This window comes from Portunus trituberculatus, chromosome 13 (genome assembly GCF_017591435.1).
Source record: "Portunus trituberculatus isolate SZX2019 chromosome 13, ASM1759143v1, whole genome shotgun sequence".
NCBI lineage: Eukaryota > Metazoa > Arthropoda > Malacostraca > Decapoda > Portunidae > Portunus > Portunus trituberculatus.
Window position 1 is genome coordinate 3199281 of NC_059267.1, and position 12500 is coordinate 3211780.

The window sequence follows — 12500 nt, forward strand, 5'->3', positions numbered from 1 at the left end:
GTGGTGGTGGTGGTAGTAGTGTTGATGTTGGCGTAGTGGTTGGTGGTGATGGTGGTGGTAGTGGTGGTGGTGATAGAAGAGTTGGTGCTATTGGTGATGGTAGTGGTAGTGTTAGTGGTAGTATAATAGTGATAGTGGTGAGAGTAGAAGTAATAGTTGTGGTAGTAGCATTGGTGGTGGTGTCGGTGGTGGTGGTGGTGGTGGTGATGGTGGTGGTGCTGGTGTTCTAATGGGCACCGCAGGCAATGCATAAATAAAAGTGTAATAATAATATAGCAAAGAAGGGAGGAAGGAAGGGGAAGGGAAGGAAGAAAAAACAAGTAAAAATATACCCAGAGAGAGAGAGAGAGAGAGAGAGAGAGAGAGAGAGAGAGAGAGAGAGAGAGAGAATGTTTATATGTTTCTTCCTTGTTTATTGTGTTTCCCTTACACCTCATAATTTTTTCTTTACCTCACTCCTCCTCCTTTCTCCTTCTCCTTCTCATTCTCATTCTCATTCTCATTCTCCTCCTCCTCTTCCTCTTCCTCCTCCTCCTCCTCCTCCTCCTTCTGCTCCTTTTCCCTGATGTGTGAGTGACAGCGAGAGAAAGTGAGTGAGTGTGAGAAAGGATGTTAGTTCCAGATGAGAGAGAGAGAGATAGATAGAGAGAGAGAGAGAGAGAGAGAGAGAGAGAGAGAGAGAGAGAGAGAGAGCACACACCTGTCCTGCACCTTTCTTCCTGTCTTACTTTTAACCTAATTTTAGTCTCATCAGCAGCTTTGCCAGGTGATCGATCTGAACCAGGTGTATTTTTAGCAGCTACTCTTTGCCCGATATTTTCTCCTTTCTCTTTTTCTCTCTCTTTTTTGTGTTATTCAGTGTTCGAGTTAAAGAAACACCGGTGGTTTTTTATTTATTTTTATTCTTCCTCTATTTCGAGAAGAATGTTCACTCACCTAAACAGAGAGAGAGAGAGAGAGAGAGAGAGAGAGAGAGAGAGAGAGAGATATTTTTTTTCTTGTGTGTGTGTGTGTGTGTGTGTGTGTGTGTGTGTGTGTGTGTGTGACTCGGTTCACTATTTGAATGCAATATTAACTAGATTATTATTCGAATACTCAAGTCCATTCATAACAATAGGCAATTATATATACATAGATTTGCATATATATTAACCTTGCGGCGCGTGGACAGTTAACCCCTTCAGCACTGGAACGCATTTTCACCGTGAGTTTTTGTATGATTAGACGAGTTTGTTGACATTTGGAAAGGTCTATATCTATTAATGGCCAGATTCTCCACTATTTCAATTTCCACATAAGTTTCTGAAGCTTTTTAAAATCACCAAATAGTAAGCAGAATAGATGTGAAAACGCGTCCTGCTACTGAATGGGTTAAGAGGACATTTAAACACAAAATATTTGTATACCGTGAGAGATTTTACCACTTAACACTTTAACACCAATGCTTCTTAGAGCCTTATTATTAAACACATGCGCATCACCTCCACTACTTTCAAAAGGCTCTATTTATATGAAGCTACACTTTTTAATGGTATTTTTACGTCTTTAGTAACAGATCAACAAGATTTATACATTATCAACACTATTACCGCTAACACCTGCTTTCCAAAGGCTCTACGTGAAGCTGTGGGTGTTATCAAGGGTGTTTTACGGTTTGAGTGGCAGATTATCAAGATTTCTACATTATTTACAGGAGAGATTGTCTTGAGAAATGGCTAATCATCTCAGTGACCTTTAGAAACTTTGTAAATAGTGGTGGTGAGCGAGCAGAGTATTTCAGAGAGTTAATTAAAATGTTCGTGGTGAAAGGGTGTAGCATTTCAAAACACGGGATTGAAAATAGTGGTGATGAGAGAGCAAAGCATTTCAAAATACATTAAAGAAAGTAGTCGTGGAAAGTGAGAATATACCATTTCAAAATACAAGAATGAAAATATTGGTTACATTAAAGAATAGTTGTAGTGGGGAGGGATTGGCGTTTCAACATTATGAAATAGTCGTAGTGAGAGAGGAAAGTGTTTCAGAATAGTAAGGCAAACAGTCGCAGTGAGAGAGCAGAACTTTTCAAAAACAACATAATAAACATTCATAGTTATAGAGCAGAACGTTTCAAAATACATTAACCCCTTCAGTACCAGGAGGTGTTTCCATATTCATTCTGGTTACTATATGGCGATTTTATACAGCTTCAGAAACTCATATAAGGATTAAAATACTGAAGACTCTGTGCCATTAATCTTCTGACCTCCATTGACCCTTCCTAATGTCAATAAAATCATGTAATCCTACCCAGAACTCGTAAAAAATGCGTCCCAGTACTGCAGAGGTTAAAAAATCAGTCATAGTGAAAGAGCAAAGCGTTTAACCCCTTCAGTACTGGGGCACATTTTTATCTTGAGATTTGTGCATGAATAGACCATTAAAAAAGTCTATGAAGATCAGAAGATTAATGGCTACAGTTTTCACTATTTTGATCCCCACATAAGTTTTTGAGGCTGTATAAAATCACTAAATAGTAAGCAGAATGAGTATAGAAACACGTCATGATACTGAAGAGGTTGAAAAAGTAATAAAGAAAACAGTGGTAGTGAGAGAGAGGAGAGCATTTGGTTGGTTTTCTGGCAGCCGTGAACCGTGAAGGCGTTAGTAAGCGGCGGCGCCTTTTCTCGGGACAACTGAGGGTGACTAAGAGAGCAGCCATTTTGTGCGTATTACGTCATTTCCTGTGACGTCACTTGTTTACTCTTACACGTCACGATCATGTCTTGTATGTGCGTCTATTTCTGTGTGTGTGTGTGTGTGTGTGTGTGTGTGTGTGTGTGTGTGTGTGTTAATTTTGTATACCAGAAAAAAAAAATGCCATTAGAGGAAAACGTAGAGAGAGAGAGAGAGAGAGAGAGAGAGAGAGAGAGAGAGAGAGAGAGAGAGAGAGAGAGCATATGTGGTTGTTTGCTTGTGTTTACAAATAAAGGTGACGGTGATTGGTGCGTCACAGTGCTTGTAGAGGAAGAGGAGGAGGAGGAGGAGGAGGAGGAGGAGGAGGAGGAGGAGGAGGAAGGAGAAGAGAAGAAATGACATCGAAGAGGGAAGATTAAAGGAATAGAAGCACCAAGTTTAGCAAAAAAGGGGAGAAAGAGGAGGAGGAGAAGGAAGAAGAAGAGGGGAGAAAGAACATCAGAGGAAATAAATGAGAAGGGGAAGAAGGAAAAAAAGATAATAGGGAGGGAAATGAGAGGATAATCAGGGCATATGATTACACAAAAGCGATGAAAGGAGGAGGAGGAGAAGGAAAAGAAAAGAAAGAGAAAGAAGGAAGAGACGAGAATGATGCAGAGAGGAAGAAAGGGAAACAAAAATAGTAAGAGGAGGGACTGCAGTGATAAGGGAAAAGAGGAGAACAAATAAATAAAGAAAATATAAAGTAGAGAGAGAGAGAGAGAGAGAGAGAGAGAGAGAGAGAGAGAGAGAGAGAGAGAGAGAGAGAGAGACTAAATAATGCAATAAAGGAAGAAAGTGAAAGGACAGTAATGAATGTGAGAACGTGGCAACTTGAAGAGCAAAGATAAGGAGAAAGAAAAATGAAGAAAAGAAAAGGAAATATAAATAAACGAGAGAAAAAAAGGAATGACGAGAAAAAGGAAAAGATTAAAAACGAAGCGAATGAAAGAAAGAAGGAAAGAAGGAGAGAAGTAAACAAAGAGACAAAAGAAGTGAAGTAAAGAAAGAAACACAAATAAAAAAGTAAAAAGGTGAAATAGAATAAGAATAAGAATAAGACCGGAATGAAAAGAAGAATAGAAAGACAATAGAGAACAAGAAGAAGAAGAAGAAGAAGAGGAGGAGGAGGAGGAGCAGGAGGAGGAAGACAAAGAAGAAGGGAAGCGTAGATAACAAAAGCAACACACACCTCATTGCTGCATTGCACACACACACACACACACACACACACACACACACACACACACACACACACACACACACACACACACCTTGCTTGCTTCCTTGCTTGCTTTCATTACTGTTCATTTTATCTTCTTTTTTATCCTCACGTCTCCTAACATTGAAACACAAGGAAAGGAAAAGAAAAGAGAAGAAAATTGTGAACGAAAGAGAAGAAAATTGTGAATGAAATCGACCTTGAGGAATAACTTTTATGAAGACGAAGGTTGTTTTAATTAAGAAAAAGAATTAACTATTATGTTCTTTCAGCTCTCTCTCTCTCTCTCTCTCTCTCTCTCTCTCTCTCTAAACTAAAAAAAAATGACCAAAAGAAAATCGACAAAAATAGAGAGATCCAGAAATTTGCATGAACCTTAAAAAAAATCCGTAGAAATCTCCTCATAACGTGTTGTAGATTCGGCAAAACAAGGCCAGTCACCAGAAATGTCCGCAGTGGCGCCTACACTTTCAACGGCACGTATTAGCGCTGGCCAGGTGTCTGTGTGTGTGTGTGTGTGTGTGTGTGTGTGTGTGTGTAAGGATTAACTTGCATGAGTAAGTTGCGGAGGGAGAAGTGAAGGAAAGAAGGAAAGGGTAGAGATGGAAGAGGGAAGGAGGGAAGGGTGTCCTGTAGAGAGAGAGAGAGAGAGAGAGAGAGAGAGAGAGGACGAATAGAATTTAATAACTAAAAAAAATCTTGAGTACATCATGTGTGTGTGTGTGTGTGTGTGTGTGTGTGTGTGTGTGTGTGTGTGTGTGTGTGTGTGTGTTAGCGTGCGTTCTGTCTACCACTTTCCCTCTCTCTCTCTCTCTCTCTCTCTCTCTCTCTCTCTCTCTCTCTCTCTCTCTCTCTCTCTCTCTCTCTCTCTCTCTCTCTCTCTCTCTCTCTCTCTCTCTCTCTCTCTCTCTCTCTCTCTCTCTCTCTCTCTCTCTCTCTCTCTCTCTCTCTCTCTCTCTCTCTCTCTCTCTCTCTCTCTCTCTCTCTCTCTGGCAACGGATCACAGAGGTAACTTAGAATATAAAAATAGCACACACACACACACACACACACACACACACACACACACACACACACACACACACACACACGTTGCCAAGTAATTAATGAGCGTATTTCTGTGTGTCTACATCGTTTAGCTTTTATGTGTGTGTGTGTGTGTGTGTGTGTGTGTGTGTGTGTGTGTGTGTGTGTGTGTGTGTGTGTTTTCGTGCACAAGTGTGAAGATGTGTGTACATTTGTTTGAGTCATGAGAGAGAGAGAGAGAGAGAGAGAGAGAGAAGGGGGTTAAGGTCAGCTGGATATCATAGGAAAATATTGATAAGAAAGAAAGTAGACAAATAAAAATGATAAACAAACGTACGAACACACACACACACACACACACACACACACACACACACACACACACACACACACACACACACACACACACACACACAAATGATAAGACGTAGAGCAGAAGATAATGAAAGAAAATAATAAAAATAAATATTAAGAAAAGAGAAAATAAAGAAAAAGTAAGATAAAGAGAGAGAGAAAGAAGGAAAAAGTAAGATAAAAATAGAGAGAGAGAAAGAAGGAAAAGTAAGATAGAAAACGGACGAAAAAGTAGATAAAGATAGAGAGAAGGAAGGAAAAGTAAAATAAAGAGAGAGAGAGAGAGAGAGAGAGAGAGAGAACGAAGGAAAAAGTAAGATAAAGATAGAGAGAAAGAAAAAGTAAGATAAAGAGAGAGAACGAAGGAAAAAGTGAGAAAAAAAGTAATTACCAGATTCTTTGTTTGTTTTATTATTTTTCAGGCAAGAGTCGCCATTTTGAATTTCCGTCTCTTCTTTATTTCTTCCTCTTTCTTTATTTATCTCCCCTTCTTCCTTCATTCCTTCATTTCTTTATGTATTTCTTACTTCCCTCCTTTATTCTTTTTTTTTTCCTTTTCATTCCTGTCTCTTCCATTCCACATTTTCACTTCATCTTTCTTCCCATTTTCCATTCCTTCTTTCTTCTTCTTCTTCTTCTTTACTTTTTCCTTCTTCCTCTCTTCGTTTTTCTTTCCTTCTTTCTCCTTCGCTACCTTTACGATCTTAAGTTTCCATTTTTCTTCCTTCTTTCAACCATTCCTATGTATATTTCTTCTCCTTACTCTCTCTCTCTCTCTCTCTCTCTCTCTCTCTCTCTCTCTCTCTCTCTCTCTCTCTCTCTCGTTCTTTACTTCTATCTCCCCTTTCGTTTTTCCTTTAATTTTCCTTTTTTTCCTTCCTTCTCTCCTTCATTCCTCCCACTACCTCCTCCTCTCCTTTTTTCTCTCCTCCTACGCCCTCTTTCCTTCCTTCCTTCCTTCCTTCCTTCCTTCCTTCTTTCCGCTCCCTCGCCTCTATCTTCTTATCTGCTTCTCTCTTTTCCAAGTTTCCTCCTTCCTCCATCCCGGCGCCTCTTCCTCCTCCTCCTCCTCCTCCTCCTCCTCCTCCTCCTCCTCCTCATTAGGGTCAGTAGGTTGGCTGTTATTTGTTCTTCCTTTGTATTTCATTGTGTTCCTCTTTCTTTTCCTCCTCCTCCTCTTCTTCCTCCTCCTCCTCCTCTCTTCTTCCTTATCCTCTTCCTCCTCGTCATCGTCTTGCTCTTGCCCTTTGCATGCCTTAACAACGAACTCCTCCTACCCTTCCTCCTCCTCCTCCTCCTCCTCCTCCTCCTCCTCCTCCTCCTCCTCCTCCTCCTCCTCCTCCTCCTCCTTCTCCTTCTCTATCACTTATTTCTCCCTTTGCACTCCCTAACAACGGACACAACCCTTCCTTCCTTCCTCCTCCTCCTCCTCCTCCTCCTCCTCCTCCTCCTCCTCCTTCTCCTCATTAAGGAAGAAGAAACTCGTCTTAATCACAGCTCACGCACTCATTAAACTCTGTGTGGAGGCGTTTGTAGGGCGCCGCCATCTTGCTTGTTCAGGAGGAGGAGGAGGAGGAGGAGGAGGAGGAGGAGGAAGAAGAAGAGAAGGAGGAGGAAGATGGGTGAGGCATTACAATACCTTGGGGGAGGTGGGAGGGAGGAGGGAGATTGAGAAGGCGTAAAACTAAGAGAGAGAGAGAGAGAGAGAGAGAGAGAGAGAGAGAGAGAGAGAGAGAGAGAGAGAGAGAGAGAGAGAGAGAGAGAGAGAGAGAGAGAGAGAGAAATAAGCGTAGAATGCCAGTAGTTTTGTAATGTAAATAAGTGTGTGTGTGTGTGTGTGTGTGTGTGTGTGTGTGTGTGTGTGTGTGTGTGATTCTGTTTGCTGGTGTGTCTGCAGATCAGTCGAACCTCTCTCTCTCTCTCTCTCTCTCTCTCTCTCTCTCTCTCTCTCTCTCTCTCTCTCTCTCTTCGTCTATCCCCTTTATCTCACGCCAACCAACAGATACGTAGGCATTTAGAGAGAGAGAGAGAGAGAGAGAGAGAGAGAGAGAGAGAGAGAGAGAGAGAGACCATGCATCATGAAATCTGAGGTATATTAGTTAGTGGTATGACATTATCTTCATTCCCCATACGATTTATCATGTGTGTGTGTGTGTGTGTGTGTGTGTGTGTGTGTGTGTGTGTGTGTGTGTGAGAGAGAGAGAGAGAGTGTGCGTGTGCGTGTGCGTGTGCATGTGCGTGGAGATTCGAGATAGAGGGAGAAGAGTAAGCGGAGAATGTAGAGAGAGAGAGAGAGAGAGAGAGAGAGAGAGGAATGAAGGAGAGAGAGGAGGGAAAAGGGAATGGAGGTGCGAGGAATGAAGAGAGAGAGAGAGAAGAATAGAAGCAAGAGAGATGGAGAGTGCTGAGAGAGAGAGAGAGAGAGAGTATAATGTCGAGGATAAAGTGGTGAGAAATGTAATGGAGAGGAGTAAGATATCGAGAGAGAGAGAGAGAGAGAGAGAGAGAGAGAGAGAGAGAGAGAGAGAGAGAGAGAGAGAGAGAGAGAGAGAGAGAGAGAGAGGCTGAGCCAGGTTAAAGCAGATCTGTCACTTGTGGCGATGGAACGGCAGGAACAAGCAAAGACATCGATTGTGAGAAAGGGAGAGAGAGAGAGAGAGAGAGAGAGAGAGAGAGAGAGAGAGAGAGAGAGAGAGAAACGAAGGAAAAGAAGGAAGATGGCCTAAAGAAACAAAAGAGAAAATATTGAAAGAAAATTAAATGTAAAATGAAAGAAGGAAGGAAGGAAGGAAGGAAGGAAGGAATGCAGAAAAAAAGAAAGTAATAATGAAAAAATTATAAAAGTATACATGAAACAAGAGAAAAAGAGAGAGAGAGAGAGAGAGAGAGAATAAAGGACAGGAAAGAAATAAAGTAGAAACGAAAATGAAAAGGAAGTGAAATGAGAAAGAAAACATGAAAATAAAGGAGAAGAAGAAAAGTGAAAGAATAAATTTTAGGAGGATGGAAAGACGAAGATCGAAGGAAGGGAACAGAGAGAGAGAGAGAGAGAGAGAGACAGAGAAGAGAGTGAAGAGAAAGAGAGAGAGAGATCAAGAGACAAGAAGGAAGGAGAGAAAGAAAGGAAGAGAAATAAAAGAGGAATGGAGACAAAAGGAAAGAAGATGAAAGAAATGAAACATCAATCAAACAAAATTAAACAAAAGAAAAATGAAAAGGAAGAAAGGAAAAGAAAAAAGAAACAGTGAAAGGAGATGATGATAAAGAAGATGGAAAAGGAAAAAAAAGAAAATAAAGAAAAGAGGAAATGTTTAACCAAATTATGAAGAGAAATTATATGGATATCATCATTAAGAGAGAGAGAGAGAGAGAGAGAGAGAGAGAGAGAGAGAGAGAGAGAGAGAGAGAGAGAGCAATAGAAAAACAATGGGGAAATACATTCTCTCTCTCTCTCTCTCTCTCTCTCTCACTGTTGTTCACTGTTGTTGTTGTTGTTGTTGTTGTTGTTGTTGTTGTCTTTACTAATTGGTTTTATTTCTTTTCTCCAACAGGTAAGAAAAAGGTCCTCCAACTTTTCCTCCTGCTCCTCCTCCTCCTCCTCCTCCTCCTCCTCCTCCCTGTCTGAGGTTTTCTTGTGTCTTTCTCTCTCAAGTCTTTCTCTCCATGTGTCAAGACGATAACTTCCTTTTGCCTCCTTAACACCTCACCTCTTCCTCCTCCTCCTCCTCCTCCCTCCTCCTCCTCCTCCTCCTCCTCCTCCTCCTCCTCCTCCTCCTCCTCCTCCTCCTCCTCCTCCTCCTCCTCATCTGCCTTTTCTACTCCTTCTGTTCTTCCTCATCACCATCATCGCCTTCTTCCTTTAATATTCTTCTTCTTCTTCTTCTTCTTCTTCTTCTTCTTCTTCTTCTTCTTCTTCTTCTTCTCCTTCTCGTCATCGTCGTCGTTTTCGCATTAGAAGAAAGGAAGGTAAGTGTTGCAGGTGTAAAGAGAGAGAGAGAGAGAGAGAGAGAGAGAGAGAGAGAGAGAGAGTGATTGATGCTCTGCCTTTTCCTCCTCCTTTAGAGAAAAACTAATGGAAGCACCTCACCTTCTTCTCCTCCTCCTTTCTTCCTCCCTCCCTATCCCTCCTCTCTCCTCCCTCTCCCTCCTCTCTCTCTCTCCTCTCTCCTCTTCCTCACATCCTCTATCACCGTCTTACCTCCCTTCTCTTCCTCTATCACCATTTCTCCTCCTCCTCCTCCTCCTCCTCCTCCTCCTCCCTACAAAAGGTCTCTCATCTAAGCTCCATCAGAGACGTTGAAAGATTCTCTCTCTCTCTCTCTCTCTCTCTCTCTCTCTCTCTCTCTCTCTCTCTCTCTCTCTCTCTGGCTGAAAATTAACAAAATGGCTCTTATGTCAACGCGTGTTTATCTTTCAATGTGTGTGTGTGTGTGTGTGTGTGTGTGTGTGTGTGTGTGTTTGCATTGCTGTTTTTATTTGCTTGTTTGTTTGTTTAAAGGGAGACCGTGAGATTTGTTGCATTGACTCTTTGGTGTTCTCTTCCACACACACACACACACACACACACACACACACACACACACACACACACACACACACACGCAATATGGATCCATGCTTGGTGTTTTAAAAATATTCCCTTACGACTTAACACTGAGTGGGAGTAATGCTCTCTCTCTCTCTCTCTCTCTCTCTCTCTCTCTCTCTCTGGACAAAAAATAACCACAAAGTTTAATGAAAACAACAAAGAATTGATGAATGACAATATAGGTGGATAGATAAATAGAGAGATAGGTACATATGTAGTTAGATAGATAGATAGATAGATAATTAGATAGATAGATAGAGAAAATAGAGGAAAATGTCAACTTTAGAAGATAGAATAGACGGATTGAGAGAGAGAGAGAGAGAGAGAGAGAGAGAGAGAGAGAGAGAGAGAGAGATTGACAAATAGAGAGACAAACATAAAAAGGACAAGAAGAATCATGAACTCCAGGAACAACATCAACAACAACAACAACAACAACAACAACAACAACAACAACAACAACAACAACAACAGACATAGGAAGAACACTGATAACACAGGAAATAGACAACAAAAATAGATAGATTAAGTAGATAAGGATGAAAACATGAAGCAAAATCTCTTAAGCGCGGGAAAAGCGAGTTATTGTCCCGAGCCGTGACTGTGATAAGCGTTAAGGATCCTAATTTAATCTTTGTATATGGGATTACCGCCCTTACTTCCCTGGATTAGTACTTTATTGCCCTCTGGTGGCCTTGTATCAGAGAGAGAGAGAGAGAGAGAGAGAGAGAGAGAGAGAGAGAGAGATCATGTTTATCTCTTTCCAAAGTTTATCTTATATTTATTGTTTTTTATTTTCTTTTATTTTCTTTTATCTTATTTTTCTGCTTCTTATTTCTTTTTTTTCTTTATTTTATTTTGGGTGTAAAGATTTGATAGTCAAGTATTTGAATTTATGGCTGAGCGAGGAATGTTTATTGATCCTCTCTCTCTCTCTCTCTCTCTCTCTCTCTCTCTCTCTCTCTCTCTGATAGTTGAGGTGGGTCGGCAATTTCCTTTTGTTGTGTGTGTGTGTGAGAGAGAGAGAGAGAGAGAGAGAGAGAGAGAGAGAGAGAGAGAGAGATGGAGAGGAGGAATATAGAATGAGATTTAGACCCTAAAGGGAGGAGGAGGAGGAGGAGGAGGACGAGGAGGACGAGGACGAAGAGGAGGAGGAGGAGAAAGAGGAGGAGGAGGAATATGGAGGTAGTGAAAGGAAAAGGCTAGCAGAAGAGGCAGAAGAGGTGGAGGAGGAGGAGGAGGAGAGGAGGAGGAGGAGGAGGAGGAGGAGGAATGTAGAAGGGAAAGGGGGAATGGAGAGATTAGATTAGAGAGAGAGAGAGAGAGAGAGAGAGAGAGAGAGAGAGAGAGAGAGAGAGAGAGAGAGAGAGAGAGAGAGGTGAAGAAAGAAGGAAAAAGAAGAAAGGGTTGGAAAAAAGCAAATCTTCAATGAGAGAGAGAGAGAGAGAGAGAGAGAGAGAGAGAGAGAGAGAGAGACGAAGGAAGAGGACAAAAGGAGAGATGAATAAAAGCGAAGAAAAGAGAGAGACCTTGAATGAAAAGAAGACGAAGCTGAATAAAAGAGAGAAACAGGGAATAGTGAAAAGAGAAGAGAACAAGAAGAGGAAGAGATGAAAGGAGAGAAGAAGAAAAGGAAGGAAAAGAAAATATGAAAGTATAACCAACAGGATAGAAATAAAAAGAAATGAAAAGAATGGAAGAATAGAATGAGGAAGGAAAGGAAAGATGAAAACAAAACAAGAAAAAGGAGAAGAAAATGTGAAATGAGAGAATATATACAAAGAGAGGAAAAAAAATAATTAAAGGAGGAAAGAAAGAAGGAAAAGAGGAAATGAAATGAGAGATAGATAGAGAAGTCAGAAAGAGGAAAACTAGAAAGAAAGAAGGAAAAGGAGAAGGAAAAGAAGGAAAAAGAGAATTCAGAAGGAAAGAAGGAAGGAAAAAGAAGGAATGAAAGAATGAAAAGCTAAAAAGAAAATAGAAAAAAGGACGAAAGAAAGAAGGAAAAGAAGAAATGAAAGAATGAGAGAAAGAGAAATCAGAAAAGAGTAAAAAATAAGAAAAAAAGGAGGAAAGAAAAAAAGGAAAAGGAGAAAACTATGAAAGAGGAACCAGAAGGAAAGAAAGAAGGAAGAGAAGGAAGGAAAGAAAGAGAAAAGAAAAGAGAGAAAGAGAAAGAGACAAAGGGGTTGAGAAGGAAAGATAAGAAAGGTTACCTAAATCCTCTCCCTCTTCCCCTCCCCATCAACACTGATAAGAGTAAGTGGTGGTGGTGGTGGTGGTGGTGGTGGTTAGTGCAGCACAGGTGAAGGGCTCGGCTGGAGGTTACCTGCGTGGCGGAGCATTGCAGGTGTGTGTGTGTGTGTGTGTGTGTGTGTGTGTGTGTGTGTGTGTGTGTGTGTGTGTGTGTGTGTGTGTGTGTGTTTGGGGTTCTCTTGGTGTTGCTGTTTTTATTGTGGTTTTTGTCAGTTTTGTTTTTCTAATTGTTGTTGTTGTTGTTGTTGTTGTTGTTGGTGGTGGTGGTGGTGGTGGTATGTTCTTGTTCTTGTCCTTGTTCTAGTTCTTGTTTTTTTTTCTTTTCTTTTCTTTCCTTAT

The 12500-nt window shown here is 41.0% G+C and overlaps 2 protein-coding genes and 2 long non-coding RNA genes across 40 annotated transcripts in view; 3 read left to right on the forward strand and 1 right to left on the reverse strand.

The window, feature by feature from the left end:
• Nucleotides 1-12500, forward strand: part of LOC123503122 (muscle calcium channel subunit alpha-1-like) — a 230015-nt gene that overhangs the window by 7539 nt on the left and 209976 nt on the right. The window lies entirely within an intron of this gene.
• LOC123503134 overlaps nucleotides 3934-12500 on the reverse strand; it is a 27690-nt gene continuing 19123 nt past the window's right edge. Inside the window, exon 3 of the long non-coding RNA XR_006674341.1 lies at nucleotides 3934-3989. This is a non-coding gene — a long non-coding RNA (uncharacterized LOC123503134). The remainder of the gene's footprint in view (nucleotides 3990-12500) is intronic.
• LOC123503136 overlaps nucleotides 11240-12500 on the forward strand; it is a 9599-nt gene continuing 8338 nt past the window's right edge. Inside the window, exon 1 of the long non-coding RNA XR_006674343.1 lies at nucleotides 11240-11283. This is a non-coding gene — a long non-coding RNA (uncharacterized LOC123503136). The remainder of the gene's footprint in view (nucleotides 11284-12500) is intronic.
• The window catches only part of LOC123503132, a 5142-nt gene continuing 4874 nt past the window's right edge, over nucleotides 12233-12500 (forward strand). The window contains exon 1 of the mRNA XM_045252636.1: nucleotides 12233-12255. The gene's annotated coding sequence lies outside the window, so the exon portion shown is untranslated. The remainder of the gene's footprint in view (nucleotides 12256-12500) is intronic.